General features: G+C 45.9%; 1 long non-coding RNA gene across 1 annotated transcript in view; it reads left to right on the top strand.

Annotated features, from left to right (window-relative positions):
* The window catches only part of LOC136009206 (uncharacterized), an 85,386-nt gene that overhangs the window by 41,441 nt on the left and 16,019 nt on the right, over positions 1 to 27,926 (top strand). The window contains exon 2 of the long non-coding RNA XR_010610394.1: positions 14,136 to 14,228. This is a non-coding gene — a long non-coding RNA (uncharacterized LOC136009206). The remainder of the gene's footprint in view (positions 1 to 14,135; positions 14,229 to 27,926) is intronic.

The raw sequence follows: 27,926 nt of genomic DNA, 5'->3' as shown, positions 1-27,926 counted from the left end.
GTTGCCCAGAGAGAGATAAATAAATCCTACCCCCTTGTCCATGAATACGCATCCAAGGGTCAATGCTGGAATTGTGTTTTCTCAGCACTTTTGCTGAAAAGCTCCAGAGGAGCACTGTAAGCAGGATGGGCAGATGTCATCCAGCAGAAGGACTCCGCTTTCTTTTGCCATGGTGAAAAGCTGCCAGGCTAGAAGCAGCCTTCTTGGCTTATTGCAGCCCTAATATTGTAAGTGACAATGCTGTCTCCCATAACCTGTGAGTCTGTCCACATCTCATCAGGAGCTATGCAGAGATGCTATGAGAACTCCCTACTTATACTGTGTGGCTTACAAGCTTCTGCATTTGTCACTTCACGTGTGTGTCTCCCTCCAGGTTTCAGATCTGTGATAGGTCTCTGGTTGCTCAGGAAGGTGAGGATCCTTCTTGGCCAAAACTCTTCCTCAGGTTTGACAATATTTTCCACTTTGGTTTTGGTGCAAACCCAGCTTTCTCACAACCTTATATAAAAATGCCTTTTTCTTGGTCTCTCCATCTTTCATTACATTTTAATTAGAACAGGCCTAGACCTTCCACACACTGACTCAGGCACCGATATAGATCCAGTGATGATCACACTGGGATCTGACCTACAGCAAGCAAACGCCGAGGCCAGGGCACACAGAAATGTTCCCAGAGCATAAATCCTAGGTCACAATGCTCTGTGTAGTTTGCCCAGAAGTGGGAGTTCTCCTCCCAGGGAAATGTTTCCTCCAGGGGTTTAGGCTGCTATAAAAGAAAAGCCCTTTTTGCTGCAAGTGTATTTGTGCATCCACATATCTGTAGATGCACAGTAATGCCAGCTGTGTAAAAATAAAATATTCACCAGAAAAGGCAGCGTTCCCCCAAAATCCATCCCAGCTGTCTTTGTCAATTGGCGTTGCCCAGCACTGCTTTGTGTAAGGGCCAGAGGGACCCCTGTGAGCAAGACAAGGTGCTAGCATGGCTACATCCTCCTGCACTCACACCGGAGGGCTGCTTACTTGCAAGGAAACAGAGGGGAATCGCTCACATTGAATCACTGAATGATATCACAGGCAATGGAGGGCAGGGGGTGAGCTGTGCCAGCCCATGAGCAAACCTGAACAGCCAACCCTGGCACTGCCAGGAGAGGGGATGCTGCTCTGCCATGCCATTGCCCTAACAAGCCAGACTTCTTGTAAGTGATGGATGCTGGCATGTTCCACTGCCGTGTTGCTCAGAGTGAGCGAAGGGGACTCGGCTGGCTGAGCCATCCCTCCTGGGCTCACGTGGAGAGAGGGGTGGCCGCGGTTAGTCCCCGTAGCATCCCTGTGACTGCCACTGCTTTGTCACTAATAGGATCAGGGCAGGGGGGGAGCCAGGGTGGCAGCTTGATGTCGGCCCGTGTTTCTCCGCCTGAGGAAGAGTCAGCTCATTGCAGGGCAAGTGAGAGAGAAGCCTGAGCTGCTTGTGCAGCGGAGCTGGATGCAATGCAGCCAGGGAGGGTGAGCACCCAGGCTTCCCCCAGGTCCTACCTGACTTCTTCTGCAGGGTTGGCCTCTGGAGTTACTTCATGCCATCCTTACGTAGAAATCCCTCCTCAAAGAGGTTTGCAGGGCTTAGAGATAAACATGACTACTTCTTGGCTGCCTGCCCACTGCTGAGTCTGCGCTATGAGTCAGGGAACAGGGGAAGAAAGCCAAGGGATGCAGTCATGCTACTCCAGAGCCTTCCTTACATGTGAATGATGGTTGGATGTCACTTTTATAGGTGAAAATACCACCACTGAACACTGCTGCCAGACCCTGCTCTACTAGAGACTCTACCTGGGAATCGCTGCAAGGTGAGGGGTCCAAGGAAAGGACCCCAACATTGAGCTTAGCATTGATCTGCAGAAAACCTCTGTCCCTCATTGTGTCTGGGAGCACTCTGCATTCTCTGGGATGCTAAAGATAGCTCATGTGCCCTTGCATCAGCTGGCCAGCATCATCTGGTCCTACCAAGGGGACACACAGACCTGCTGGACCTGCCAAGTCCTTGGATCACCTCATTAACCACCCTCGTGACAGATTTGGACAGGTGAAGGAGGTGTTTCAAGCCCCTTACACTTTTCCCTGGGCCTGGGTGTGAAAAACCAGCACTTGGCTGCCCTGCAAGGGACCAGCTGGAGAGTCTGAGGGAATGTGGGAGCTGAGGTCTTGTAACAGATGTCTATCTGTGCCTTTACTGCTGTTGCTGCTAGGTAAAGGGGAGAGGACCAAATAGCGACGTGGGGCAGCACCTTCGCCACTGACTTAATTTTGCTGAGGACAGACTTTTCAATAGGGCCTGTAGCAATAGGACAGTGGGGCAATGGTTTTAAACTAAAAGAAAGTAAATTCAGACCAGATATAAGGAAGACATTTTTTACAATGAGGGTGATAAAACACTGTCAGAGGTTGCCCAGAGCAATAATACATGTGCCATCCCCAGGACATCCCTCAAGGCCAGACTCGATGTGGCTCTGAGCAACCTGATCTAGTTAAAGATGTCCCTGATCATTGCAGGGGTTTGGATTCGATGACCTTTAAAGGTTCCTTCCAGTCCAAACAATTCTATGATTCTATGAAATCCATCTTGGCCTGCTTTGTGTAAACCAAGACAGACTATATGTGTGGTAAGTGGGGCCCGAGAGGTGAGACCCACCTATGGCAAAGTGGGAAGCAATGCAGAGCTGCTCCCAGCATAAGCAGGGATCTTGGGACTTCAGTGGCTTCAAGAGTGAAGGACACAGCGTGCTGTGCAGCAACAGATTGGGTCCAAGTGGGGCTTGACAGCAAGCTACAAATCAAACCCATACTTCTGGGGCATGTAGCTGCTCTAAGACTCACCAGCTTTGCCTTATTTAAAAATCCCCAAACTGGGACACCCCGCAGTCCTGACCCCTGCATAATGCTCCATTTAGAGAGAATACTGTGTCCTCCTCATGAAATCACATAAACCCCAGAAACCAGGGGTGCTAGCATCTGCTTGGATAATTTGGCTGACTGAGCATGACTTTGATTCATTTATTTTTTGAGAGGGAAATATCTGGCTCAACTGGACGCTAATTCCGTTCCTCTCCCGAGATTGTCTTTAATTGCTAAATCTCAGCTTTCTCTCTTGCTCTCATACCTCTGGAAAGAATTGAATCCATTCCTTGTTTATAAAATGCCTGTGTTTGTGTACAGTTGACAAAATAAAATCTGTCTTCTATTTTCCTGTCAGATCTCAACAGCATTATTCTTTGAGGAAAATTTTCGCTTTATTTTGTGTGCGTTTCTCACTCTCTAGCTGCAGGAAAAATGCACCTTTAGAGAAATGGGAAGTGAAGTCCAGAGTGAGATACACTAGTCACATTAAGGAATTCACACCCTGACCTAAATCCATTTTTCATCCAAACCTGAATCCAAATACGCCTGATTTTCAGAAGCTGGTAGCTGGAGCTAGATTTGAAACACATGACACACTCATCTGTATCACAGATACAGGGCCTAAAGATCTGCCTTAATAGCTGTTTTTCAGGTGTGTGCTGAGCCCCCACACCCCTATAGCTGAGATTAATTTTCTCTGACCTTAGACATCTGATGGTTCAGAAGATCCATGCTCTTTCAGCCCAAGCAGCGGGATGGCATGAAGCAATCTCTCCTGCAGGAAGGGTTCCTCTGATCTATTTTGGACATCTACTCTGGGTGAAAAGAATCACACCAGGACCTCACAGACTTTAAAGGGGACCTGGGGGAAACTTGCTTTCATGAATATGTTTGCCTCTGATCCAAAAATGCCACGACTTGGTGCTGGAAAAGCACCGAACAGCTACATCGGACAGGCACATTGTGACAGCACAGCAGCCAGAGCTCACCATAGACCTGCAAGGAGGGTGTACCAGGGGGACCTGGGATGTTCCATGTGAAGGACCCACAAGCTGTTCTGTGAAGCATTTCAGGTGCACCTTTCTGTTCCAGAGAGTGCCAGATTTATATCAAGACCAAGAAATGAAAGAAGTACTTCTATTTGTCCGATATGAAAAGTAATACTGTGTGTTTTAATCAGCTCACCTCTATGTTCTAATGGCTGGTAAAATATCCCAGCTCCTCCTGGACTCAGGAGAGTCACCCTCGGCAAGCACAGCTCAGCACTGGCAGGAGTTTTGGCTCCCCCATTCAAACTTTGGCCCTCAACCTTGTCATGCTTTGCAGTGCCTGCATGTCACAAGGGTTCAGGGTAAGTCATCGCCTGTGCTTCACACACGGATCCCTGAGGATTTGCTGTTACTGGAGACCTGCCTGGCAAGGGCATCCTGCCCCAGTCCCTCCTAGAAAGAAGCAAGGGTTTTGAAAAGAAGAATGAGTGCACACACAGAGCCATCCTAGCACAACCATGATGCCTTTAATTCGCATCCTCTGTTTGTTTGAAATAACAACCTCACGCAGACAAGCTGCAAATTCAGTTCTGCCAAAAAATCAAGTTAATCCCAGCTTTCTTTAATGCTCATCAAACGGATCTTGGCTTTCCGGTTCTGAGAAGGAGCCTCTACCAGGTTTTCTGTACCGTGAGTTACCTGATAGCCAGTCACATCAAGGTACTTCTTCTGTGAAAGTAAATTTAAAACCAAAATACTTCCCATGCCAGGATCTACACTGCGGAGAGTAGCTTAGAGTGGTTTTTCCTGACCAATGGGTTTGACTGCCTGAAGAGGCTGTGAAACACACCAAGTAATAGGTGGTCAGGGGTTGGAAGAAACAGTGTTAGCCAGCAACAACGTGGTACTTCCTGCATGGGAAATGAGAAGGACCTTGGTTACTGGTTTCGAGAAGACACACTAGCTAAGGAGCTGCTAAATGTCTTTAATTGCTTTCAGCACTCAGTCCCAGTGCTGTGAGTGCATCTTTTACCTCTGCAGCTGATATCCACCAGCACATCTTGCTCCTTGCCTGGAGGGACTGAGCTGCTGCTGTATAGACTGGTCAGAAACTGATCCCTTGTTTGAGGGAGTTTGAAAAGTGCCAGTACATTTAAAAACAAATGATGTGAAAAGAAGCCTTATCTTAGAGCTGATAGAATTTACCGTGATATACTTAATTTTTAAGTGTAATCTAAGGTAAACACAGGATAAAGGGAACGTAGTGCAGATTTAGTCAGCAGTAAACTTCACAAAGCCAGCTCCAAGGAGGTGATAATCTTTCCCTTGTCTAGTTTGTTGGGAAAGAAAATCAGACTTGCATGTTCTCGTTGTGTGTTTACCCATTGTAGGCACATTGGTTCTCAGTGGTAAGAAGTACAGCTTTCTCTGCAGTGCAAATCAGTCCATAAACATATTCACTTGCTTTTAATGTTTTCTGGAATTTAAGCAATTAAAGAAAAAAGAACAACCACATCTACCTTTGCCAAAATAACATTTTCATCTGAGTTTTGCCGCAAATGAAATGAGCAGTTGAGCTCTGTATTGCAGTGAAAGGAGAGACTTCATTTCTATTTCTTGTGAACATTCACGGTACAACCTATTCAGAAGCAGGACTAATTTCTGCTACATCTTGCAGCCAGGGACTCTGTGGTTTGTGTTGCAACCAGCACAGCGGTGCAGCCCCCTCCAGCTGCTTTCAGGGGGAGATGTTTCTATGAGGCAGGTAGGCAAATTAATAAATGTTCAGAATTGAGCCAGGCATGCAGCTTTGCAAAACCCATTGCTTAAAGGTTCTCCTGGTCTGGAGACCAACAGTAAAAGAGAAAAACTGACCATGCTTATCACTAAGCCTTCGGGTTGATACAGATAAAATGATGTTGTAGAGACAAGTGCTATCTCTGACAGATGATTAGAACTGTATTTGGGAACATTTATAGGTGACTCTATCTATTGACTGATTCACCATTTATGGAAACACATAATAATGACATAATCCTTTACTGCCTATTAAAAGTCCCTTGGTGTGAGCTATTCCTGCAAAAAGACATCTCACCTTTTACTAAAGAATAAGATGACAGGATTTTTTAGGCCATTTCCCTTGCAAAGGTGGTCTGTATATTACCAACCACACTGATGGAGGGAAGAAGACACATGAGCTCTCTGCAAGCAGGAGCTAGTAGGACACAAATGATATAGCCATCCTTTTTCCTGCCCTCTCTACTCTTGTTCTCTTAAAAGTTAATAGAGAGCAAGGCAGCACAGTTTGTGGGTCTATGTTCAACAGATACTTAGTCATGACTTTTGAGATGTGGTCACAGAAGCGTAAAGGGTGAGGAGAAAGGACTGGTGAGGAGAACCTGCATGGCACCTTCAATGCATCTGCTTAGAGCTATTCTCATGGGAAGATCCCATCAGGGCTGAGTCCACTGTGCTAATATGCTTCCTTGTGAGATTCGCAGGAGCTCCAGACCCTGATGTCACTACCACAGGGCTACTTCTTCTTACAACATTCCAGATTCTCCCAATTCTGTGACACCATGAAAAAGAGAGGGAGGAAAAAAAAAAAACCACCAAAAAACCCCACATCAAATATTTCCTTTTTAAGCACAAATTCCACACATGTAGGGTACTCTGAGGCTGTGGAGGTGGAATATGTTTTTCCCTATAGTTTTTTCCTCATCTGTAACCTCTTGGTCCTCTTCAGCATTTCCTTTCTCTCCATGGTTACTCCACACAAACAATTTCCCTGCTGACATGGTCAATGCAAAACTGCCATAAATATGCACTGCAGATGCAATGTATTACTTACTCACCCACTGGGTGACTCATCTGGAGCAAGTTGGTGAAGAGCCATACTGGGGCCTGTGAGTCAGCAAAGCTGGTTTGCTTTTGAGCTCACACCTACAGGGAGTGGAAGCAGATCTCTATGCCTTTTGTGGAAACCCAGGGAGCCCTGCACGGGTGGCCCTGATGGCTCATTCGCAGGATGACTGGAAATCGTGGGAGGAAAGGCTTCATTCGATTTTCCTGTTGCTCCTGCCAGAAGGAGAAGGCCTGTATAATGAGAGGGTGGCCACTGTGATCAGATGTAGTATTTGAGCCTGAGCCATCCCGTGGTGAGAGCCCAACCCTCAGTCACTGTTAGCACCTGAAAGACAGCAGGCACAGCTGGTTGCAGGTGACAGTGAGAAAGCCATACAAGAGCTATTATATTAAAGAATCATAGAATCAACTAGGTTGGAAAAGACCTTTAAGCTTTCTGCCCATAAACTATTAATTTTTTGTGGTGCTGACCCTAATTCAGCCACAGTGAGATTCAAATGTGCCCTGAGCTTGTATGGTCCCAGCACCCTCAGGATACTCAGAAATACTCTCTATTTATCTGTTCTTGTGGTCTCTTAATTCCCAGATATTACATCATGATTGACAAGAATTCAAGGAGCCTGGCCCGAAATGATTAGGTTTTCATGATGGCAGATTAAAGCAAATTTTGCTAAACAGTAGAATCAGTCACCACAATGAGCAAATAAAGGATAAAGGCAGATATGGCATAGGAAGGTTATGTGTAGAACTGATAGGAACCTTATGCAAATATTAATGCAGAATAGAAACAAGCCTAAAAGCAAAATGAGGAAGCATTTTTACTTACAATCAAACAGGAAGTGTTGTGTTGTTTCTTTAGGGGTTTGGTTTGTGGTGTTGTTTGTTTTGGGTTTTTTTAAAGCATAATAGGGGAACTGACTACTAGAAATTTGGCATAAGTACTGTTGACTAAATGTCATGAAAGGCTGAGGCATCTACAGGTAGAGGACACTGTATGAATGCCAGGAATGCAATTGGCCATCAGATCCCTCTTTTATTTTCTCAAGAAATAATTTAAAATGTCCTCATCTAGCTGAAACAGATGGCTACAATCACACCATTTTGTCTTAATCCGAATAAGGAAAAAATTGTTTCCTGGCTTGATGACACTCAAGCTGTTTCTCTCAGCCTTTTCCCCAGGAAAAGCCCCAGACACTTCACACCTTTGACATTCTCAGGTTTGTTACCTACTGGCCAGACTGACTCATGCTAAATTTCCCTAAGCTGTCCATAACAGTTCAGATATGCTAATTTGCAACCCATATTCTGTGCTGTCTCCAATTGTCATCATATATTATTTCATAGACGATACTGTCCTAAACGCTTTATTGAGGTCTTCTAACTGAGTTAGGCTTAAACAGGGTATCTGAAGGCTGTAAGGCCCTTCTAGGTAGTCGTTTGTAGATCAGTCTGATCATGCCAGGTCCAGCTTGTTCTCATTTCTCCTCTGTTTGCTGATGAAAGCTGGACTTGTGCTGCGATGCTTAGTGTGCTCAGGCTGGCTTTCAGTCAGAGAGCCCTGCAGCTCAGCTCTACCCTCATCCAGGATTCTCTGTTGCTAAAGCAGTTGGTTTCCAGAATGAACCTTAAGATCCAGGATAAGCTGGGGGCATAGCCCTAAACCCTGGAGGCTGCATTTTCTGAGGGAGCATTCTCCTCAGCACCCTGCAGTCAGGAGGCTATGAGGTACCTCTGGGTTATGATGCTGAGTTATCTCCTACTCTTGGCCATAGCATATAGCCCTGTTGCCTCCTTTTCATTGAAGAACTGTTTCCAAATCTATATTGTCAGGGTCAAAAAAGTTTTGGCTCACAGCCTGTTGTATAAAGGAAATAAAGTTAGATGATCCCTTACGTGCCGTGAAATGCTCCATGAAACTTTGTAGGGGGTAGAATATGAACCTCTTTTAAATAAACTTCCTGTGACCTCCTGGGGACTGCATTTCTCATTAAGATTGCCTTTGGTTTTGATGAGCAAGGGAGTCTTGGAAAGCATCAATCCTCTCTTCTATTTAAATCCTTCCTTCACTTTTCCACCGCACTGTGTCTTGGCTGTTGTGACACCTTTGTGAGACTTGCTAACCATCACCCTGGAGCAGCCAGTTTGATTCCCAGACCAACTGTACCATGCTGGATTACCCTCCTTATCCCCGTTGCTCCTTTCCACACTGGCAAGAGATGATGCTTTCACACAAACCTACTCTGAGTCAGAGGAACAGCTCCCTGCATGCAAAGGCAGAAGCTTGAGGACATTTGTCAGGTTGCTTGCAGTGGAGAGGAAAATAACCATCAGCTGTTGCCAAAACCGATACGGTGCATGGGTTTGTTTTTGTGGTGCTTTCCAGAGGGCAATTAGGAGTCTGAGGAGATAATAAGTGTGTTTGTGTGGAAATGGAAGGCCTGATGCATGAAAAGATCAGGGATGAGAAGAGGAAAAGCTCTCCCGGTGGTAGTGCAAGGAAGAGTGAAAGCGTCCTTCAGAGCACTTGTCAGCCTGGGAGCTATGGACTGATTCCAAGAGGTCCAAGAGTGGTAGCTAAGAAATGAACATAAGCAGGCTTTATTTTGCTTTGCAGGAGTCTGCTGCACAGCTGGAAAATGTAATTAGGTCCTCATGCTGTAAAATGGGTTACACACATGCTGTTCCCGGCTGAGATTAGAACGGGAATCTGAGAACAGGTTAGGCACAGGCTATGCTGCAGTGGAAATGTGTTTGCTGTGCATCTAAAAGGAAAAAAGATTGTTCTAAAAAACACTTTCTCTTGACCCCAACCATTTGCCTGCCATGTCCATAGTAGTCCGAATAGTTTGCTATAAACCTGGAACATCTCGTCTGTGTCGCTCACTTTGGGTAGGCTTCTGAACCATTTTTATGGCCAGAACATCAAGTTACAGGATAAACTGGGAGATCTAATGAAAGAGCAGGCTTGGAGGAAGAGAACTGCACAGAAAGAATCTCAAGCAATAGGACCCCCTCTACAAGAGATGTTATTCCCTGATATGGGGGTAAGAAACAGAGCTGAAAGAGGACAGTGTGTGAGGAAGGAATATTTTTCTCTAGATCTAAGTGGGAATAGTCAGTATGTTTCCATGTAAAAGAACTCTTTTCTTACATAATTGTTTTGTTGCTGTGTTTTGGTTTGGGTTTTTTTAGCTTGGAGGAAGTCCAACCAAGAACAGCAGTAAGACTCCAAAGGCTGCAAAGTCAAGCACCCTGGTGCTAGAAGCTGCCAGAAATCAGGCTGTTTGCATCAGTTCAGCTTGATCTTTTTACAAGATCCTGCCTGCTTCAGCAGAGGGCCCCAACCTCAGTCAGCACACTGGTTGGACAGTGAATGAGGCAGAGTGTGCTGTAAAGTAAACACTTTCTCTTGTGATTAAGGCACAGCGTGGGTATCTAGGAGAGGTAAATTATATTCTTGGCTTTGCTACCAGCTATTGTTTGATGTTGAGTTGAGTGAGATAGTATCATAATGGAAGGGTACACGGTGGCTGAATTATGGTGGTAGCTTGGTTGCATGAATTATAGCCTTTTCCACTGTAGCTTTTTTGGTCTGTACTTTGCAACCTTTGTGTTCTTGCAACCAAGTTTTTTCATGGCACACATTGTCCTGGATGACTGGGTAGATCCCTGGGGTTATTTTTTAGTGCCCTCAAAACAAAACAGCATCTTGGTGATCACTGGCTTGCGCAGCTCATTGTGATCTTGCCTTTCTCCACTTGAGGGCGATGTGACCTGATTCAGTACACACAAGAGGTAATTTGGTGTGAAGTTATGACAAAATTTTGGCATCCAATGTTGGGTGTCGAAATACGGTCTAGGTATCTGAGTTCCTGCTGTAGTTGGCGGAGATTTCGCCAAGACAGCCAGTAGAGTCTGGGGGGAAAGTCAGCTTTCTCTAGAATAGACATGCATTAGCTGAGCATACGAACTGCTCCTGTATTCACTTGACTGTATTGGGTAGGGTCATGACTCCCTTTCCACCATAATGCTTTGTATCTTTGAGATGGCCTTGAGTTTCCTGCATGGGCTCCATCTGCTGCTCCAGGAGGATCTCTCAGAGGTCCTTGGCTGCATCTTCCAGCTGTGTACATGTATGTTGGCTGTCTTGAGGCATGTCAAGTGGCACTAATTGAACTGGTTCTAATTGAACAACCAAACCAAGGCCTAGATCTCTGCTCACACTTATGGGAACTTGGAGGTTTAGCTCATATGTAGACAGAGGTGCTCAGCTGCCTAAATTTAAGGGTCTTGTTTTAAGCCATTCCCAGGGTTATTGATGTCACTGAAGACGGAAAGATGTCCAACTGGATGTAGAAATGTGGGAGTTCTTTTTGCATGTCCACCTCTCAGTCAGACTGTAAAGAAGACACTTTGTTAGTTGAGATCTCACATAAAGAAGAAGCTGATGAAGTTGACTGAAAATACATGGATTTGTTCCACTGCCAGATTGTATAGTCAGGTTTTGCTACAATATATATGGCAACAGGGCTTTTTAAGAACAAAACTTTGCTTTGTAGAGGCACACGGTACTTCTTATGGTAGGAAATATATTTCAAGTTTCTGCAATCAAGCAATGAGATTTCTTTTTAAATTCCAGGAAAACTATTGTTCACTCTAGGAATATTGGAATATTCAAAGACTGTCTAATGAATATTAGTTGATCTAAATGATCCACCTTAGTTATGTCTGGTTGATCTGTCAGGCTGATTGTCATTTAACTTTCTTGTTTGCAGAAAGAACAGGAGAGAAATATTAGAGATGGAAACATTTCAGTTCACTTAAAACTACATGAAACTAAAGTAGTATTAGAGTGGCAACTGAAGCAGACATTGCTAATTAACAGCAGCTTAAAATAACCAGATAACAAAGGTCTGTAATGAAATAAATAGATCACCATTGTCCCTAGATTTAGAGGAAGTGTTGTAGGGCACCAGTTACCCATGGCAGAAGCCTAGGAGCTCATGCTTGTTTCTGGAGCTTGCTTCCCATGACTACATTCAGAGTTTCATATGTTCAGTTCCCCTCCTAAAGCCGATTTTACACACATAACACATTTTTGAATTTTGAATTTGTTGAAGCAGAAGTGTATATATTCTGCCCTAACCGTGTGGAAGTGTTGCTCTGATAGGGTGAGAGCTGAACAGAAAGTACGCTCTTTTTGGGTCAGTAGGTACAGAAAAAGATCAAGTCCCAGGTTTTAGAGCAAAGCCCAGAACTGCATGTTATCTCCTTGAAACTAGTTGAAGATTTGACCTGTAACAAAGACCTGGGTCCCAAAATACCTCTGTGGGTATCCCCACATACCCCTTATCTAGTTCCTTGGGCCTGGTCGAATTCTGGTTTAATAACAGTTATATATTATGAGTTATAGTGGGCAAGGATTTGGTTTCGTTGGGAGAAAAAAAGGAAACTAAAGTGCTTTCTTAGTAATTAATTTATGTGATAATAGGTTAAGAAATGGTTCTTGGGTCATTTGTTTCATGTATGCCTGTCTCAGCTCTTGGACAGATAAAGTACTGCTGTTCTGTTAGCCTGTGATATGGGACAAAAAGTAATAACAGAAGGGAATTAGCAAAGGAAAAACAAATTCCAATGGGTAGATTTCACACTGGCATGTGGACCTCACTCCCACAGGGCTGCAGAGAGGCCAAGAGCTGAGCAGGGCTTGTGACAATTGGAAAGTGTCTGTCCTTGCCTAGGTAATTATACTGGGTCTGAAAGAGGCAACCGTTCCAAATACATGTGGGCATTCCTGACCTTGGCTGCAGACTTGCATTTCCCCCCAGGCAAGTAGCAATAGTTCTGCTTACCTGCATCCCAGTGAAGCTGTCCAGAAAGCCTTGGCACTGTGGTACCTGACCCTCCAACCATCTGCTGGCAACAGCAGGAGCCCTCTGGCTGCCTTGCTGTGGGAACCACATGGTGACATTCTTGTGAGAGGGACTTCTGCTGAGCAATCGCCCTGCACAGGGCTGAGCTTACTGCAATGTTTTAAAGGCTTCCACTGTAGTGCTGAAGGTAATGGGTATATATGTCCCTGCTGGCCTGCTTGCTGCTGGTTTGACATCATGCCACGTGGGGGAGGTGTTGGAAATAGGCAAATACTACAGAATTTAAAAAAAAAATCAATCAGAAAATCACTCCGAGATGAAAGGGAGGAGAAGCCAGGAAAGGAAATACCTCAGGCAGAGAATTACTACTTCTGTATCAAAGCCAGCAGCTCCTTACATTAATATTTAACACCCAGGAGAGCTGAGGGGGAGGATGCTGAGAATGGCTGAAATTTTTCAAAGACACCCAATTTCTAGTGATTTTCCTTGGGTGTGTTTTTTTCTAGTGATTATTCAGTTTGATGAGAAATTTGAGATTTGGTCATCAGAAGCACATTTACACCTCCAAATGCAAATTGCTGTACAGTTTCCGTTAGAAAGTAAAGCACTGAGAGGCTGAAAGAGACGTGGCACCAACACTTACAACCGAAACCAAAGGGATTTTTGAAGATGTCAGAAGAAGAGAAACCAAAAGGAGGAGACAGCTTTTTGTTGTGCTTAGCTACCTAATGGAGCATGATTGAAAGAAAACATGCATTCAACAAAAGAACATGAAATGGGCACAAGCTGCAGCAGGAGAAATTCCTTTTGGACTTCAGGAAAAGCGTTTTTCTAATGAAAAGAGTGAAACGCTACAAGAGAAGCCCATAGAGGGTGAGAAGTCCGTATCTTTGGGGATAACTGAAACTTCACAAAGCACTGACCTCAACAACCAGGTACGACCTCGCACCTAGACCTGCTTTGTTCAGGGTTTTGAGCTACACGACTTCCAGAGGTCCCTGACAACCCAACGTATTCTCAATTTCACAGAAACTGAGACAGAGATTGAATAAAATGAGGAAAAAAATGTTCCCCATTTCCCCCTCATTCATCTCCATCACAGCTGGAGTCTGGTGCTCTTGTACTTTGCCATGTTTTTTGCTTTTAACACCCCTGGCCCATACAGGGTACTTATATCCATTTCAGTTGCTTTGCTTAATCAATTAAGCTAGTTTGAAGTTGTTTCAGTCCCCAATGATGCTGTCTGCATCAGTGACAGTGAAATCAATTGCACTGCAGCAGAAACACTCTTATTGCATTGCCAGCACTTATGGAGATGTCTTTTGATGTTACAGGGACAAGGAAACAAACAAAACAAAGGCCAAACAAAGTACAAGTTAGGTCTACGAGCTCACCAAGGGAAAAAAACAACAGGAAGGAGAAGTTATTGGGGGAGTTCAAGCTAGTTGTCAAAGTGGCGTGGTAGATGCACAGTGATCTGCTCCCTCTCTCTGCCTCCTTAACCCATCTTTTTTTCTAGGAATGATATATCCTTCGGTTCCAAGACTGGATCCAGGCTGGAGGAGCCAATCCTGTTATCCAAACCAGTGCCATGAAAGTTCACCTGTCTCTGGTAAGGAGCTGCATCCCAGTTTTCTCAGAAAAGCACAATATTTTTTGCCTGTTTGGAGGTGGAATCCAAGGAATCCAAGGGGCACAGTTTGGTTTTGGGGCAGGGAGGTGTTGGGTCTTTCTCTTGATGCAAAACCCTTAAACATTCTGGATTTCTTGTTTTGTGTGGGGCTTGGACTCTGTACCAGAGGCAGGAAAGCGAAGCAGTTCATTGCACTGGGTGTTAACAGAGCAAATGCATTAATCGTGTTTGTCACATGTTTGGATACCATGGGGCTTTGGGTCTGATCCCACCTGCTGACTCCAGTGGGAAAGTCCACAGGTGGACTTTGGCCTGAAGTCACCTCCATCCCTGTAAGTACCTGAAGAATTAGGAAAAGGCCAGGATGCAGAGTTAAGCAAAACACTTGCTGGCATATGTGTCTTTTTCTGCTCTGGCAAAAGCCCTGTTTGAGTGGATCCAGAAGGCTTTTGTCCCAAATATTTATGATATGCAGCTAAAAGGAGCTGCTGGCTGTGACCTGGGGGCATTCTCTCCACCTCTTAGCCTGAGGGAGATCCAAAACAATGCAAGGGAGCTGGACTTCTGCCAGGCTGGTCTCTGCCTGGGGAAGGGATGAAAGAAAACAAATCACAGACAGCAGATGTCCCCTATATTACTTAATACAGCCCACCACAGGGGGCTGGAGAAGAACCTGTGGTGACGGACCAGCTGAAAGCTCTGCTGGGGAACAGCCTTATTGGAAAGGGCAGGGATGTGGAGTGGCCAGGCCCTAGACCCCGTGCTGGGTTGTTGCAGCCAACTCAAACCCTGACCTGCTGTGGGTCACCGCATCTGCTTTGACTTCATTACAACCAGTGAGAAAAGGGTGAAATCTGGTCCTTTGTCATCTATTGGAGGAGGCTATGTTTCCTCTGGGGTGTTTGAGTCTTACAGTGAATCACAGAGAAAGCTCTATTCCTGCCCAGTGCTGCTCTTCTGTGTTTTCAAAAGAAACCATGCAAAAACGATCATTCTTTTATTTGTAGCTGGTCACAGTAGGACTTTATTGGTGTCTCTCCTCTTAAATTCTGAGACTTTTTCCTGGCTTAAAGGTAGATGGTAATTGACTTAGAGCTGCATCTCCACAGGAAATCATAGTATCATACTCTCTTTTATGTTGCTGCATCGTGGAAACATTCCCATGGATTTTGGGAAAAAGTAAGAATGAAAAGGTGAGAGTGGGATAGAAAGCTAGCTCTGTTTGGCCTGAAGTCTGCTGCTGCTTGCCCTGATGATGAGAGGAGAACAAGCTTTGTCCTGAAAGACTGTCACTAATAATAGCTACCTGATGATCATGGTCATCACAGCCCATGCAGGGAACCTTGACTTGGGTCTAGATAACTATTATTCCTGAAATTTTCTTTAAAGGTCACTCTTGCTTTTGCAAACGGTGGTTGTATCTCATTGTCTATGTCTAGAGGATGGTGAGAGAAAGATCCTTGCATTCACTCCTGGCTATAATCCAAGCCCAGCCCATGATATTACAAGAGCCAGACCTGGCTACCTTGAGTGCCCATGCAGAAAGGTGTATCTATCTGCACCTTCTCGTGGCTTGCATTTCTCTGTGGATTTGCTGACCACTGAACAGTGAAGGAGAAAGAGCTGCTAGACTCAATCTCCATAGTTTCGAAGCAAGAAGCATGCTAACAAACCTAGAGGAGCAGGCAGCCGATGCTAATCATACTAGTTGCTGTAACAAGGGCTAGCCTGCTTCATTCTTAAGGACAAAACTGATCTCTGGGGATGGTCAGGAAGGCTGTTTCCCCCATGGAGTTGGATTGTACAAGCAGGTGTACAAAGCAGGTTTTATGACTGTAAAGCAATAACAGCTGGAGGCTCCAGCACTATATCAGGTTTCTTGAATTGGCCCAAGACACTACATTACTGCAGGGATTGCTAGCGTTGCATGATCTGGTTCAAATCAGGTAAGAACATCTGCCTTCTCCCACTGCTCTCCATGGACCATGCATCAAAACTGACCCCTGGCATCATTCTGCTAGATCCCAGTGCCATTTACCTCCACAGATAATTTGGTCTGGCATGTTGCAAAGTGTCAGAGCCACTGAGGCTTGAATTCCCACGGCCACAGCTGCTTGTGGTAGAGATGGTGGAGGAGATGTCTTTGTCATTCTTCATGTGATCTCACTTCCCCTCCGTGGCTTCCGCAAGTGAAACAGGTTCCAGCCAGCTACAAAAAGCTTTTCCCTTACATTTGTCTGTGCACAGATGGGGCCTTGCTGTGGAAGAGGTGCACGTGGACCACATGGCAATGATTGTATTGTGTTGCTTGAGCATATCCAGACTGGCAGGGATGCTTATACGGGGCTGTTCCCTTGGACAGCTCTACTGTACCTCTTTCTCCTAATATACTGGTGGTGTGAAAGTCTGGCCTTATAAATGCTAGTGACTGGAATCTAGAGAGAAATGAAGATGCTGAGGATTCCTTGCACCTGAAAGCTTTTTCCTCAAATGATGATAAACAGAAGAGTGGTGACCTGGGGGTGCACCTTTCACACAATGACCCACTGAGCACAGCCCATACTGCACAAAGCCCCTGTGGGGTATTGTCAACCAGCACGTGTTGGTAAAGCAGCACTCTACAATTTCCCCAAACTATTTCTGAGTGGGCACAAAGGTTCCTCAAGCATGTTGTAAAAGAGCATGGAGGACCCCGAGCTGACACATGAGATGACAGTGAGTACTGCCAGGTAGTGATATGAGGAATGCTGTATGTAACATTGCCAACATTATGACGCTGATGTATGAGTACGCTGATTCAGCTGTGCACTAAACAGCAAAGCTACAGAGAAGCTTCATACCAGCAAATCCCAGTGAAGAGAAGGGACAATTTCTAAGTATGTTTGAGTTCCTTGAGGTTTCTGATCAAAGTGTTCTGACAGTTCAGCTAGGAGGCTGGAGAACAACAGGCTATCACTATTACACAGTGGTATATTTCAAAACCATGACTCCTGGGACTGTAGCTGAATGATCAGGCAGGGGCTGCTGAAGAGCTGTAATAGGAGACAAGCTGACCCAGAGAGAGCTCAGCGGGGAGGCACATGGCTTTGGGCCTGGCAGGGCGGGTGAGCACTTGGGAAGCTGTAGTTTTATCTCCTCGGAGATGCCTTGCCTGTACGTACAGGACGTGGCGTGCTGCCAGAGCTGGAGACGTCGTTGCCCTGCGGGAGCAGAGCTATGGGGTCTGAGCCAAGGCTTTGGCAGGTCTGTTGCAGCACGGTTGGGTTGGCTGCTCAGGAGCTGTAGGAAGCGCGTGTGCTGCCAGCCTAGGGGCAAACCTCTAGGGCTGACAGCAGCCAGGGAGGGTGCATGCATCAGCTACATCTCAACTGGTAAACTGGCCTTGAGCATGGGCTTCCACAGCAGCACAAAACTAACTGTGCAGTCGGATGGTGAGCACAGTCTCCGGCATGTCCCTGCTAGCGATCCCAGGTGATGCCCAGGCACAATTTGGCTATTATCACAGATTGGAGACATCCCCAACAGGTATCAGCAATGTGGCTGTCTTTTTTGAAGGACGAGAACCTCTTAGTGGAATAGATGCCAACTGTGCTGTGCACCCTGTGTTCTCAGAACTGGAAAATGGACTTGTGCCCACCCAGTTGACTGGTGCAGTCAGGATGGTGCCAAGGTACAGAACTGGGTCTGGCAGCTGGGGGAGTCCTGGCTGTCCATCATATGCTCAAGCCACTTCACATAATGGCCTCCTAGATACTCATCTGTTCATTTATAGTCACCTCTGAACTCTCCCTGGCTTCTGTCGGGTTAATACATGCACTCCCCAGCCCTGCAGATGCTTGGGAAGATACAAACTAGGTGGGATCTGCACGGGGAAATAGCAGTCGAGCACTCTGCATTGCTACAATGGTCTCCTGTAATGTGGGACTTTATTTGAATACTTCTGCTTTACCCTGATTTAAATATCCTGACAGTGGTGCAGCCCCATGGCTCTCAAGAGCCACCATCATTTGAAAGAGCACGTTGCAAAAGTACAAGCTGCAAAATTTCCTCGTGCCACATGGGGTTGCTTGAGAAAAAGCAGTGAAAAACTGCTGCTGGCTACTGCATTACAGCACAGCAGAGCTGTGGCTTGTTGGCGTTATCACAGAGTTAAAAGGGATGGGTAATAGGGCTAACAAAGTAAAATAAGGTTCTCCCTTGTGCTGCCCAGGGAAAACTCTGCACAGGCGAGCACATAGAGGTGAACAAAGCGTTAAACCCTGGCAGAGCAGCTGCCGCTGACCTTCTGGTCCCAGCACTGCTAAACAAAGCTCCTGTTACAGCTGAACTTTAGTACCAACTTCTGCTGCTCCAGGGATCCTCGCAAAAGTACATGCCGAGCTGCAGCTAGCATGGTGCAACTCAGTGGGGAATGGTGGTGGAAAGGATGGTAGTGTGGGGAAGCCCACAGAGCCCAACGTGTCCCCTGCCCAGGCTGCCCCAAAAGCCATCGTCTGCTGTAGCCAGCAGCTGGAGACTCATGAAGCTGAAGAGTGCTTCCAAACCAAGGTTTCCAGTAGCCACTGATTGATGTATCCACCCTGAATTTTTGAATTTCCACTCAGACTTTTGGCCTTCATAACATCCTGCAGCAATGAGTTCCATGGATGAATTATGGGTGCCTGGAAAACATGCTTCCTTTTGTGTCTAAATTGTGTTTAATTGCAAGTTTTCTGAGTGCTCCTGGATCCATTGACATGGGGAATAATGAACAACTGTTTAATATTCACATTTACCTTCTTATTCATGGTTTTATAGCCTCTAATATCATATCCTCTGAGAAATCTTCCCTTTCAGAGTGAGAATTTAAATCCATTCAGTTTCTTTTCACAAGGGAGTCTTTCATAGCCCACACTTAATGTTGGGCATCCTTGCTGACCTCCTGCATTGCTTCCACAGAAAGCAGAGGCACTTCCCAGCAGAGGTCTTACAGGTATGGTCCAGGTTTTTAGTGGGTGATGAAGATACATGAGAAACGTCTTCAACCGATCCTCTTCTCATCCCTTGCTAGGGATGATGTTGGAATTACACCCACGAGAAAAAATGCACTGTTTCTGTGTGAGGCCTGACAAGAAGAATGAGGCAGACTGGACATAAGGCATCTGGAGCCTCCTTGTCTTTATTAAGGCCCCCAGACTGTGAGGAAGAAAAGAATTTGTCCTGCGAAATAATAAATAAGGCTCAGCAGACTCTGATGGGTGTGAAGACTGGTTGTGGCACAGAATAAAGAAACAGGACAAAAAATAACAAGTTTGGCTTGAAACAGCAATAAACATTATCTTCATGGTCTCTGCATGCAGCTGAGTTCAGTTGTGGTACACAATTCTGACAGTGTGAGCTTGAAATTCGCCCTTATCCAGCCCAATGCTTTTGATGCACACAGCTTACAATGTGGCCAACTCCAGAGATGTCCACCATGTACTTTTTGCTGCTTAGGTCAAGAGCTGTTCTGTCCCTTGTGTTTATTGCTCTTGGCCTGTTGCCATTACATTGACAGCAGAGTGAGGGAGGTGGGAACTATGTGGTTGCTGAAGGTGGACTTTGCTCCTCAAGTGTGCAAGCATCTGGAGATGTATCTTGGGAGGCAGGTGAGCTGGCCATTAGAGATTTATCCAATAGTATGTGTCGATCGTTTGAGGTCAACCTTAAGATTAGCTCATTATTGCTAATACAGTTTCCTGGGCCTCATGAAAACAAGGAGCCTGGAAGGACGGAGACCTTTTTGCTTAGGAGCTGGGACATTCTTTGTTTGGGCTTTCTTGTTCCCAGCCCAGTGGTAAGAAGCATCCCAAAGTGGTTGAGCTCTCAAGCGCATGGCATGCAGGCCCTTGGGAATAAAAGAATGCGCAAATTACTACGTTGGATCATTCTGGGCATGTAATGCCTTGTCTTGGCATGGTTGGTAGCTTCAGGAAAGCTATGAGAAACAGGATGCCTACACTGCTTTCTTACCAAAAGTTTCTCTGAGCTTTTAGCAAGTAGTGTTTTTGGACTTACCCTCTCCGAGGCAGGACAACCCCTAGGTCCCTTTAGCATCCATCCAGGAGATGCAGTAAACAGTCCTTTTACTTTGTTAAAACCTACGTGTTTTGGTTTGGACCAAACCACCTTCTGTGGAAACTGGTTTCATCAGAAAACCTCTGCCCTACTCTAAGCAGAGGCACATTATTTGGAGTGGCTTTTCACCTTTCAAAGGAAGTCCAAACTCGGCTTCATCCTGAAGGATAGCCTTGGGATGGAACAGGAACATAACTTGGAAATCACTTCGGTTACACCACAAGTGAGAGATAAAGTTTCCACTTTGCAAGAAGAATTTGTGGTTGAGGCTGTACAGTCTTGCACGAGGAGATGAGCGCCTGGCAGAGAAAGTCACTTTGGGAACTTTGAGGTTGTGGGGCAGCTCCTTCCCTTGACAGAACAACCGTAAGCCTCCTCTCCTATTCAGAGGGATGACAGTGCTGCATAGCACTGCCAGGGCTCCTGGCTGAGTCACATAATCCCCAGCACTTTGCCCCAGTTCCTGGGATTTCATGCATCCTCACCTTCCATTTTGAAAACTTATGAACCCAATGGTTGATGGGGAAGACTTGAAAGCATGGTGTAGGCATAACTGGAAAGTTTAAAGCCTCAACATTACACTAAAATCTGATACTTCTCGGTTTCAGAAACCTGCTGTTAGTGGATGTGTGCAGAGGCAGGCAGTGGCACTGGTGCTTTTAGCAGTAGTATTGACAACATTAATATTAACACCATGGTCCGGGACTTCATTTGCATTCGCTTTGTGATAGCAACTCATCCCAGAGAAGATACTCCTGTAGATGCTGCAGAAGTGATGCATGAGAATGCTGCAGCAAGGAAATCCTGGTCCAAGTACCAGGGCCTGCTGTGCAGTGGCTGATCCTTCTCCACAATGACCTGACCCTGTACCCCACATTGCAGCTCCCCAATCTATGTCCTTGTTCACCTGAATTCTAAAAGCTAATGAACATGGGGTCTTGCTTAAGTTGTTGGGATGCCATTAGCTCATCACTTCCCAAAGAATTTGGGGACTTGGTGGTGGTGGTACCCACTCCCATTCCTTCTTGAATCATTGTGTTTGAAGAAATGATGTTGTAAGCAGAGGTAGAGCAGACATTTAGAGAGGTGCCTGGAGCACTGAGCCTCATCTCCGTGGGCGCCTGTACATCATCTCAGGTCATAAGGATTTGCAGGCTTGGCTGCACCACTGCCAGTATTCATCAGGAGCTGAAATCATGGCATCAGCGGCAATGGTGGCCAAGTTTCCAATCTGCTTGATGCTGCAGAAAGCTGCCAGGACTGAATCTCATCCAGGACCTCTGGGAACATGCCTTAGGACTGGCTTATCCCTGTTTCACAAGACCCACGAGCCACCCTATGCTCTCAGTGCTCCCCATAGCCCTGCCTTTCTACGGGCAGGCTACTCCAGCAGGAGACTCTGCACTGCAGCAGGAAGAGACGCCTGGGGTCCCCCCACGTAGGAACATCTCCCTTTAAAGCAGGCATGAGGAGCACTTGCCAGCTTCCCTGGGCCATCGTTGCAAATTGAAAAAATTGCCCTTGGAAGCTGCCAGGCAGCCTCTTGGAGCGTCCCTGTGGTGTCCCTGTCCTAGGCACCAGGACTGGCTTTGGTGCTTAATTTTTTAATCCCCTAAATCAATAGCCTGGTGCACTGTGCAGCACAGCCTGAACAAAGAGTATGGAAGAAAACATACCCAAAAGCCAAGCCTCCAACCTCCACAGTTGCTTTGGACATTATGAATTACCAGTAGATGCATGGCTAGCAGGAGAGAGAATGGGGAGAGCACAGGTCCATTAGTGATTCCCTACCCCCAGCATATGGCTAATTAAAATTCCTAATTAAGGCACTGTGGGGGTGAAGAAAGGAAGCTCTTGGCCGAAAGTCCCCCTCCTTCTTCTGTATTTCCTTCGACAGCTTTATAAATTTCCCCCCCTAAATTAACTAATTAATATCACCTAATCAGTTAATAGAATTAGCTAATTATATTGCTTAATGGAATTTCTGAAGAGCAGATTTAGAAGCTCTTAAGGAGACTTTAATCACTTTTTATCTGGGAAACAAGGCACCAGTGCCTGTGTTCATTCAGCAACTTAGACAAACTGCCGTTATCATTTCTGAATATCACTAATTGGGCTTCATCCTGCTCTTACAGTCACCCAGGATGAGCCTTGATGGCTTGCCCCTCCAAGTTGCTGTTGCCTGCACCTGATCACATCGAAATTGCACCATTCTGAAGTGATTTTTAATAGAATCAGCAGTAGGATAGAGCACTGCAAAGGTAACTGATCTCCTCCCAGGATCTGCAGTGATTTGTTAGCCCATGGCATTTCTAGGCTTGTTTGCTGACGGTCTGTTTAAGTGTCGGGAAGTGATAGCAAATCATTGATGAAATTTAACAAGGGCAAGTGTAGAGTCTTGCATCTGGGGAAGAACAACCCCATGTACCAGTACAGGTTGGGGGTTGACCTGCTGGAAAGTAGTGAAGGGGAAAGGGACCTGGGGGTCCTGGTGGATAGGAGGATGACCATGAGCCAGCAATGTGCTCTTGTGGCCAAGAAGGCAAATGGCATCTTAGGGTGCATTAGAAAGGGAGTGGTTAGTAGGTCAAGAGAGGTTCTCCTCCCCCTCTACTCAGCCTTGGTGAGGCCGCATCTGGAATATTGCGTCCAGTTCTGGGCCCCTCTGTTCAAGAAGGACAGGGAATTGCTTGAAGGAGTCCAGCGCAGAGCCACAAAGATGATTAAGGGAGTGGAACATCTCCCTTATGAGGAGAGGCTGAGGGAGCTGGGTCTCTTTAGCTTGCAAAAGAGGAGACTGAGGGGTGACCTCATCAATGTTTACAAATATGTAAAGGGTAGGTGTCAGGATGATGGAGCTAGGCTTTTTTCAGTGATATCCAGTGATAGGACAAGGGGCAATGGGTGTAAACTGGAGCATAGGAAGTTCCACGTTAACATCAGGAAGAACTTCTTTACTGTAAGAGTGACAGAGCACTGGAACAGGTTGCCCAGGGGGGTTGTGGAGTCTCCTACACTGGAGATATTCAAGGCCCGCCTGGACAAGTTCCTGTGTGATGTACTGTAGGTTACCCTGCTCTTGCAGGGGGGTTGGACTAGATGATCTTTTTAGGTCCCTTCCAACCCTTGGGATTCTGTGATTCTGTGATTCTGTGATTCCCTCAGCCACCACAGTGGTTGTGGTCACAGAGGTCAATGTTTTCTCCCACTTCACCCTGCACTGGTGTGCAAACATACACAGACACACACACTCATACAGATGCTGCCCACTGCTCCTGATAGTGAGACTGCAGTGAGGGAGAAATAGATGTGCTGAGAAAACCAGTGCTGGGTGAGCTTGTGCCTCGCCATGTGTGTTGTGGATGTGCGTGGTTTGCGACTGCCACCAAAGACAAGGCTCTCTAAGGAGTTTAAGGCTGACCAGTAGAGAGGGGTGAGAGTGGGGCTGGGTTTATAAGGACAGCCATCTATGATAGTCTGGTCTTGCTGGGACATCCAGGGCTATTCTGGCTTTGGCAATGGCCCTCATTGCCTTTCCATAGTGCAAAGTGGGATTGAAGAGTGGAGGACTTTTTCCTGCAATATGGGGACACCATATGAGAAAAAGAGAGCTTTGTGATCCAAGATGAGTCCAGCTCACCAGGCCTCTCAGCAAGCCCAGCATGAGGAACTGGGGAAAAATGAGCTGGTATGGGAGATCCCGTTATATTCATGCCTCCACACCAAGGTTCCTGAGTGACCTACACTGCTCTTTGGGCTCACTGGAGATGGGTTGATGTCCCCCCAGTCCAACATCTAGCTGCATGCAGCTGTGGGAAAGGAGGCAGTGATCTGGTCTCCACACAGCATTGCTAACGTGGCTTTGAAACAATTCCCAAACTACGTGCTGCTTCCAGCCCCCATGTTAATTGGCTTGTTATCAGGGAGGCTGTCAACAGCCACAGCCAAATGTGGGATATGAACTCCTGGTTAGGTCTGGTAGCCTGGTGTCTGTTGTGTCTCAGGCACCAGTTCAACCTGGCCATCTGGGAGTCATTCAGTTGTGTCCACCCTGCAGCAAAAATCTGACTGACACAGCCTGAACTGCAGACTCTGAAGGCAGTTTAATCCGTCCCTGGGGTTTGACACCATGACCTGAGATAGGGGCAGCAGTCAGTGGCTGTGCTGTTCCTAGTAGTTGCTGCTACACTGACTATATGATCTTCTGTTCTTACCCTGAGCACAGTGTGGAGCAGGGGAAGGACCTGATGTCAGCTCTCACTACAGAAGTTAAATTCTGTCTCTCTGTCAGCTGTGCCCACACGATTTAATTAAGCAATTATGCTGCCTTAGACTCTTTGTACAATTACATGTTCTAGGAACCCCTAACAGGTCACCATTTTTCAACGGTTATCAAGGTGGTCTTCTCCAAAGTTGTTTCTGTAGCATTTTAGCCAGTAGCTAGCATGGCTGCCTGGCTGCAGCTCTCACAGGTGGCAAAGTGGAGCTGACAGATAAGACCTGGACATGTGCAAATACAGCTGCAGAATGACGGTGGGCTCCTGGAGAGAGGTCAGCCACTGCATGAGGGAAAGCCAGAACGACACTGGACCAGCACAGCAGGTAACTTTGAGACTTTCCAAACTTGTTTTCCTCCTGTGTGCGAATGAAAACAAGGTGTTTGAAATATGTTTCTGTGACGTGTGGCATTTTCTTGAGCTGCAAATGCTGTAGTCTCTGCCCTGACTGAAGGTTTAGAGGACACATCTGTTTCTGACTGCTTCAGGGCAGGACTCACGCCATAAGCCTAGCAAGTCTGAAGGTATCGGTGCGAGCTCAGGTAGGTCAGCAGCAAGGAGGGAGCCTTTCCAGAGCCTGGTTCAGATTCCTGCTGTGGTCATGGTCAGGAAGAGCATGTCTGTAAGTGCCGGCTGTGCAGGACCAGTACATTATTGCCTCCCCATCAAGCTGTCTAACACAAACACCTGAGACTTTCTCCTTTGCCCCTCCTGCACGAACAAAATTGTTCCAATGAAGTTTCCATCAAAACCAAGCCCTCTGAAAGAGTGCACTGTGCTGGGGCTAAATTCAGATAGGCAACACCATGTTTTCTAAATAGAGATATCTAGGCAATTACCCAGGGAATTTGCCCCCCTTGTTTCTGTCTCTTGCTTGTGGATTTCCTGTGAACAAGCTGAGACCTCAAGATTTCCTCAGAGTCTGAGTTTTTTCTGCCATTAACCTCCACAAGCCATCCCAGCCCAGGGATCCCCTGCAACCCAGCCCACTGTTGTTTTGTTGGAGAGCTGATATGCTGTGCTACGTGATTGACTTCTCTTGGGGTGACGTGTGAGCAGAATGGGAGATTTACACACGATGAGACAGCACCCTGTGAGCCTGGCGTCAAAGCCCTGAAATTTCACATCAAGTGAGTAAACTATTAGAAAGGTCTTATGAGGATGTTTATGGCAAAATTTGTCCTCTCCAGTGTAGACATCTGTATCTGATGTTAATGATGCTCTCTGTGGAGAACAAAAAGCATTTTAAATAGGGTGATTTGCCTCTTCCATGGAAGACACAGAGAGAAACCAGTGAATGGACCCCATGTGGTGGTTCTTCAGAGAGCAGCACAGAGATACTGGAGTAACCTTAATGTCATAATGCCCCGTCTTTGTGTATCTGGCTGCTCACGGGCTTCACTTGAAAACATTATCCAAGATAGATGATCTTAAGGTCCTTTCCAACCCTAACTATTCTATGATTCTGTGATTCTATGGTTCTCTAGTCCCCAAGACCTGGGGCTTAGAGGAACAATGCAAGAGGAGGGTAACAAACTAAACTTCTCCAGCTAACCAGCTGCAGTGCTGAAAAGCAGCACATAGTTCAAATCAGTGCACCTTATTGTATTGTCAGCACATTATGGATCTATTGGTAGTCACTAAGAATTACTGGGGTTGGGGGCAAGAACACCGGTTCACATTATCAGGCATAAATCAGTTGCCATAAATGTTTTACAACGTTAGTAAAACAGTTTCTGTCCCCTCCAAGGCTCCACATCGCAGGAGCGTCACAAGGCGATTGCCCATGGTGCAGAGAGAAGCTTGGCTTTCTTGGCACTGTCAGCTTGAAGACTTACTATCATTTTCTGGTGGCAGCATCGGTTTCCCTGACAAAGAAGTGGTGTGATGCTTGAACAATATTTATCCACTGAATACCTGGTGGTGTGTTTCCTGATGAATAGATAGGTTCAGGTTTCTCCCTGGGCACTTGCAGCAGGAGCAGCTCCATATGCAGGTGCCTGTTGCCATAATGCTACCTCTGCCGGCAGCTGCCTTGGTAACAGGGAGATGATGAGGACCATATGTCACCAAAACAGCACCGCTGCTCCGGTAACATCTCTTAACCCTTTGGAGAGCAACTTCTTCTGAGCTGAGCAGCATGGTAGGTTTAAACGGCTGTACTGGGGCCAAGCAACAGAGCTTTGATAATGGTCCCCTGCATGCACCCAGGGAAGAGAGGAGAAATAAAGGAAATCTGAAGTGGTTTTTTCACCTCCCTTTTAGCTCAATGTCTTTTAATAGGTGGATTAGTACCTTCCTGATCATAGAATCATAGAATCATAGGATCGACAGTTGTTTCCACAGTTTTGTGTTTCAGGTCTCTTGATGGACTTTGAGGAACGCATCTAGTTTGTAAAATTGCTCCAGCCTTATACAATAGTATGTACCCCCTGGCATATAAGGACACACTTTCAGCACACATATTACTATTTTTAATATATATAAAAGTTATTAATATTACCCAGGTTTCCTTGTATGAGTGTATGAGGATGACAGACAGACCCTGCGAATTGTGGTGTGAGTCACATATTTTCAGCCTAAGTACATATTTTACAAAAAGAATACATGTTCTGTGGAAGGTGTCCCTGCCCATGGCAGGGGGTTGGAGCTGGATGAGCTTTAAGGTTCTTTCCAACCCAAACCATTCTGTGATCCTATGATTCTGTTACTCTCTGAATTCATGAAAACAATGAGAATATAATTCCTTCTAGCTTTCCACTGGAATATCTAAGCCTGACAGGTGGATTCCTGTTGTACTCTCCTGGCAATGGCAAAATTTATTTCACTAAGAGTATCAAAATACTGCTGGGAAACTAAACTGCAAACAGGAATAGGCTGAAAATGCTTAAGAACTGCTAGATTAGCCCATCCCGACCAGTGACTAAATGCATAGGAAAAAGCTGAAAACCAGGGTAAAGATAAATATTATTTCCATAGCACACTTCAAGACTTTAGCAACATGTTGTATGCAGTCTTTCTGAGGCAGTGTGCCTTTATCTCTAAGAATCCATAATGGATTTTTTTGGGGGAGAACTTGCCTAATTCCTTTATGAGCCCTTGTGCATTTCTAGAATCTACAACATCCTACAGTAAGGAACTCCACAGCTCAGCTGTGTGTTGGTTAATGAACCACATCCTTTTGTTTGTTCAAGCCATCTGCCTGCTAGTTTTACTTGTTGGTCTCTAAGTCAAGCCTTGTCCTCGTGGAGACCACCGACACCTGGTCCTTGTTTATCTTCTTTGAGCCACTGATGAGCTTTTA

The sequence above is a fragment of the Lathamus discolor genome, chromosome 2 (assembly GCF_037157495.1).
Source record: "Lathamus discolor isolate bLatDis1 chromosome 2, bLatDis1.hap1, whole genome shotgun sequence".
Lineage (NCBI taxonomy): Eukaryota > Metazoa > Chordata > Aves > Psittaciformes > Psittacidae > Lathamus > Lathamus discolor.
The sequence above is the reverse complement of the archived record's forward strand: the minus strand, read 5'-3'. Positions and strand labels throughout refer to the sequence as shown.